Genomic DNA, 6,000 nt, shown 5'->3' with positions numbered 1-6,000 from the left:
TTAAGGTTCGATGACGCTAGGGTTATAGGGAATAGATATACGTGGTTACCGAATGTTGTTCGGAGTCCCGGATGAGATCCCGGACGTCACGAGGAGTTCCGGAATGGTCTGGAGGTAAAGATATATATATATATATGGGAAGTCATCATACGGTCACCGGAATAATTCGGGGGTTACCGGTATTGTATCGGGACCACCGGAGGGGTTCCGGGGGTCCACCGGGAGGGTCCACCTGCCCCGGAGGGCCCTATGGGCTGTATGTGGAGAGGGACAAGCCCCTTAGTGGGCTGGGCGCCTCCCCCCTTAGGGCCCATGTGCCTAGTGTTTGGGGGAACCCTAAAGGGGGGGCGCCCCCCCTTGCCTTGGGGGGCAAGGCAACCCCCCTTTGCCACCGCCCCCTCCTCATATTGGATCTGAGGGGGCCGGCCCCCCTCTCCCTTGCCCCTATATATATGTGGGGGTGGTAGGGCAGCCGCACCCCAAGTCTTGGCCAGCCCTTCCCCTCTCCCAAGTCCTCCTCTTCTCCCGTGGTGCTTGGTGAAGCCCTGCAGGATTGCCACGCTCCTCCTTCACCACCATGATGTCGTGCTGCTGCTTCCCAACCTCTCCTTCACCCCTTGCTGGATCAAGGCGTAGGAGACGTCACCGGGCTGTACGTGTGTTGAACGCGGAGGTGCCGTCCGTTCGGCATTAGGATCTCCGGTGATTTGGATCACGACGAGTACGACTCCTTCAACCCCGTTCTCTTGAACGCTTTCGCATAGCGATCTACAAGGGTATGTTGATGCACTCTCCTTCCCCTCGTTGCTGGTTTCTCCATAGATAGATCTTGGTGACACGTAGGAAAATTTTGAATTTCTGCTACGTTCCCCAACAACATTTACCAACGTCGATAAGTACTTTGCCGAACGTGGGTGCGGTGACGAGTTCTGCGGGCCTCCTTCTCAAGAACCCAAACAAGACGAACGCGATCTAGCTGGTACGGCGGAGAAACCCAATTGCAATAGGCGTCGTCTGGCGTTCAGTTCTCAGGAGACGCCTCCAGCTGCCGCCTTCACCGAGCCTCAGATAGCGGAGGTGCCAAATATTATCAGCCCCAACACGCTCAAGAAGGCGGTCTGTGAGCAGAACTCGGTCCCATTACAGCAGATCAAGAAGAAGGGCCGGAAACGGCAGACTAAAAAGGGCGCCGGTGCGAGCCAGCCGGCACCGAGTACGATCTGTGCTCGATCGGGACGGGCCACCTTCACCTAAGGATATCTCGAGGAGGGTGCATGTGGCGGGTAGGGCGATGCTACCAACAAATATACTCAATGCTGCAACCGGTGCTATGCGGAGTCTGCACGACAGTGTTCTTTCTTTGGAGAAGCGGTGTCTCAGAGAGAATGATGTGGCATACCCTGTTTTCGTGGCCAAGGTGCCAGAGGGCAAGGGCTTTGTGGATGGCACCATCGGGGGTACGATCGTCCTCCGGTTTGATGACATCTTTGCTATGTTCAACCTTCATCCGCTGCACTACACCTTTGTTCGGCTGTTTTCGCTGAGTATGGAGATGCGGATCATTAGAGACAAGACCCTGGACATCGTGATCGTCGACCCCTTCTACATGCGTGCCAAGCTCTTGAGCAGCGCTGGGGACCACCAAGTCGCGAGTTCACACCTCGAAGACGTCATTCTGGCAAACCCAGATAAGGATAACTTCCTTGTGGCTTACTTTCCCGAGTAAGTCATCCCTTAACCGCCCCGTAACATATGATTTCTTAGATTTCAATCGTTCTTTTTTTTCTAACATTCCGTGTTCTGTGCAGTGACACACATTGCATACTCATCCTCTTAAGCCCGAAATATTCCATGGCCACGTATTTTGACCCGAACCATAACTCCAAGATAGACTACACAAATATCAAGAAAGTTCTTGATGATACGCCAAATCTGGAGGCACCTTCACCAGGGCAGTTCGTAAGTACGGCAAGCACGTGTTCGCCCACAATAAGACGTTCTGCTGCGTCAGGCAGCCGCCTGGCGGTCAGAAGGATGCCTACTACGCCCTCCATCACATGCGGGCAATCGTAAGGGACCATCATCACCTTCTGCTACCAAATAATCTCAAAGATTGGGCCGCGAGCTTGTCGGCAATCCAGGACGCGGACATCAGACAAGAATTCTTTCGCATCCAGTCGGAGTTTGCGGACATCATACATCCAAATGTCCTTCATACCTCGGGGCAGTTCTTCCTCAGATATCAACCGTCCAACATTGAGATAGACGGAATGCTACAAATGTAGGCTGACAACACCCACGATTTCATGACCATCACGACAGACGGCAGCTTCATCCACGCTCCTGTCCATGAGTCGAGTCAAAATAGTGATGTGTAGTTCTGAAACATTGATTGGCTCATGATGTAATTAAACTTTAATGAATTGTATGTCTCTTTGGTTTGGACAGTCGTTCAACTTAGATGTAATCGATGCTATTTATTAGTAAGACCATGAATCGTGCTATTAATGTCTTGCTTTTCTCTTCCGATCCTTTTGTTGCATACTTATATATTTCTTATGTATGTATTGTTTGTTGTTTGGCTTGTGCATAGAGATGTCGTCGTATGTCGTGTACAAGGGTAAGGTTCCCGGAGTCTACGACGACTGGGAGGAGTGTCGGAGACAGGTTCACCGTTTCAGCGGTAACAGTTACAAAGGGTACACCACTAGGGCGGAGGCGGAATCTAGATACGCCCGCTATCTAGCGGGAGAGAGGAGGAACGTTGGAGGAACCGGATGAAGACTAGTTTCATCGCGATGATGCTCATCGTGATGACCGCAGCTCTCTTCTATGTGATGGTTGTTTAGATGATCGATATTGACTTGTAATGTAAAGACAAACTCGATACTCACGGTCTCGAGACTTGTAATGTTTTATCTTTGTTCGGTCTTTTGAATTCAGAGACTAATATGATGAATTGTATTCGGAGACTAATCTTCTATTGTATTCGATGAATCTGCTGTTGCTGTGTGCTACTGTCTATATTCTGTCAAATAATATATTTTGTAACCTATGCAAAAATCAGAAAAGTAAAAATACCTAATATTCATACTAATGGCGCATCACTACAGAGTGCGCCATTAGCATGCCAAAGTATACTAATGGCACATCACCAAAGAGTGCGCCATTAGTATGCCAAGTATACTAATGGTGCATCCATCCGCAGTGCGCCATTAGTGTGCCAAAGCACATGGTTAAATATGGCCCCTGGGAGGCATACTAATGGCGCATGGTGTTATATACTAATGGCACATTGGGTGGTGCGCCATTAGTATACCAGATACTAATGGCGCACCAGTGGTGCGCCATTAGTAATAAATACTAGTGGCGTGATACTAATGGCGCACCAGTGATGCGCCATTAGTAGGCAAAACTGGTGTGCCATTAGTAGGCCTTTTCCTAGTAGTGAGATGGCCAAGCAAATTAGCCCGCAGTGCAAAGCCACCGAAGACAGAGATCTGTCCGGGGAGACAAGTTTCACCCTGGACCGTATCACTATCGATGATAGTAGGAGCCATCAAGCTTGACGGCGACGACACAGAGGAACTCTCAATGAAAGCACCAATGTCGGTGTCAAAACCGGCGGATCTCGGGTAGGGGGTCCCGAACTGTGCGTCTAGGCCGGATGGTAACAGGAGGCAAGGGACACGAAGTTTTACCCAGGTTCGGGCCCTCTTGGTGGAGGTAAAACCCTACGTCCTGCTTGCTCAATTTTGATGATATGGGTAGTACAAGAGTAGATCTACCACGAGATCGGACAGGCTAAACCGTAGAAGCTAGCCTATGGTATGATTATTGTTCTGTATGTTGTCCTACGACTAAAACCCTTCGGTTTATATAGACACCGGAGAGGGTTAGGGTTACACAAAGTCGGTTACAATGGTAGGAGATCTACATATCCGTATCGCCAAGCTTGCCTTCCACGCCAAGGAAAGTCCCTTCCGGACATGGGACGAAGTCTTCAATCTTGTATCTTCATAGTCCAGGAGTCCGGCTGAAGGTATAGTCCGGCCATCCGGACACCCCATCATCCAGGAATCCCTCACTCCTCGATAATATTGTAGCGGTGCATAGGCGAAGCCCTGCGACGGTAGAACATCAAGATCGTCACCATGCCGTCGTGCTGACGGAAATCTTCCCCGACACTTTGCTGAATCGGAGTCCGGGGATCGTCATCGAGCTGAACGTGTGCTAAAACTCGGAGGTGCCGTAATTTTGCTGCTTGATCGGTGGGGCCGTGAAGACGTACGACTACATCAACCACGTTGTCATAACGCTTCCACTATCGGTCTACGAGGGTATGTAGGCAACACTCTCCCCTCTCGTTGCTATGCATCACCATGATCTTTCATGTGCGTAGGAAATTTTTGAAATTACTACATTCCCCAACAACCGCATCTAGGCATCCTGCAATGGCCTTCTCGTCCTCGGTAACAACCACATCTGCAATCCGGTCACGCGCCAGTGGTCTACTCTCCACCGGGACGGGAGGCTTGTCGAAAACATCGTCAGCGTCTTCCAATGCCAACCTTCAGGCGAGTATCGCGTGCTGTACTGGACAAGATCCTACCTTTCTTTGGCCGTGCACTGTCCAGAAGTGTGGACTTGTGAGAGAAAGAGATTGAGCACCGCAAGTGCTAGAGCTTGTATTCCTCAACTCATATAGGTAGATGTTAGAGCCGTTGTGCAGATCGTGTATGAGTGGGAGTAGTGCGCGATGTGCGCGTATAGGGAAAGACCGAGTCATGGTCGACCAGGTCAGCTAGGGCCTGACATGCGTTGACATCCCTAGGGCTGGACGTCCGAGCGAGCTTTTAGGCTCGGCTCGAAGCTCGCTCCAGCTCGGCCCGTTACAGCTCGGCCCGGTATGATAATTAGGCGAGCCGAGCTATGAAAATAGGCCCGATTCTCGACCGAGCCGAGCCGAGTTTCGCCCGGTCCAGCTCGGGGACTCGTTCAGGCCCAGCCCAAATTCGCGTTAGGTCACAGCAGAGAGAGAGCACACACGCGACGCAGTTTCCTCACCCTTCTCCCTTTCTCTGCCCAGTGCCGCCACCCCTCTCCTCGCCGTGCCGCAGGCTAGACTCATCGGGCTTGGCACCGATGGCGACGGCCCATGCTGCCTTCCCTCACCACAGCGGACACAGACGGACGTGTCTCCCCTGGTTTCTCACCGAACAACAGGAGCAGGTAAGCGATCTCTTCTCTCCTTCCCATCCTTGCCCCTAGCTCCCTGCACTGGGGCACACACACGCACCAATTTGATGGATGGATCATGGATGGATGCTTGTAGTTTCGGTTGGAGGGCGCGGCTAGGCTAGCTAGGAAACAAGATGGATGGATGCTAGACGACTTTGATGGATGGATGCTTGTGTTTGTTGGCTGGAGAGTGCAGCTAACTAGGATGTATGCTATGCTGCACGAATTTGATTGATGGATGGATGAATTTGTTTGTGCTTGATTGTGTAGACTGATTAGTGATTATTATCTATCTAAATTGTTGTTGATGATTGACCATTTGTTCTTTGCTAATTATGCAGAGCCCCACTGTCGCAAGAATGGACAAGGAAAAGGGGAAGGAGAGTAGGAAGAGAAGGAGACGGAGAGGAGCTTGGTGTCCATTATGAAGACTAAGCCGCTTGTTCCAGGAAGCAGAAGGGGAAGGGCAAGGGCAAGGGTTGTGTCACTGCAGAGGAAGCGGGCCAAGGATTACGGCAATGTCCGGCTCGCCGAGTTGTTATTAAGGGTAAAAAAAGCTCCGCCGCCTTGACGTCTCGCTGACCTTGCCGACGCCAAGAGCCGTACCAACCCTACTGTCCGCCGCTGGATGGCGGATCTCAAGACCGCCGCCTACCAAGGCGACCACGTCCTCGAAAACTTCCGCTACGAGGTGCTTCGGCGCTGTGCTGACGACCACATCCACGGCCCCTCCTCCGTGAGTCCTTGTCTCTATTTTCA

This window comes from Triticum dicoccoides, chromosome 2A (assembly GCF_002162155.2).
Source record: "Triticum dicoccoides isolate Atlit2015 ecotype Zavitan chromosome 2A, WEW_v2.0, whole genome shotgun sequence".
Taxonomy (NCBI): domain Eukaryota; kingdom Viridiplantae; phylum Streptophyta; class Magnoliopsida; order Poales; family Poaceae; genus Triticum; species Triticum dicoccoides.
This window is presented reverse-complemented; position numbering follows the sequence as displayed.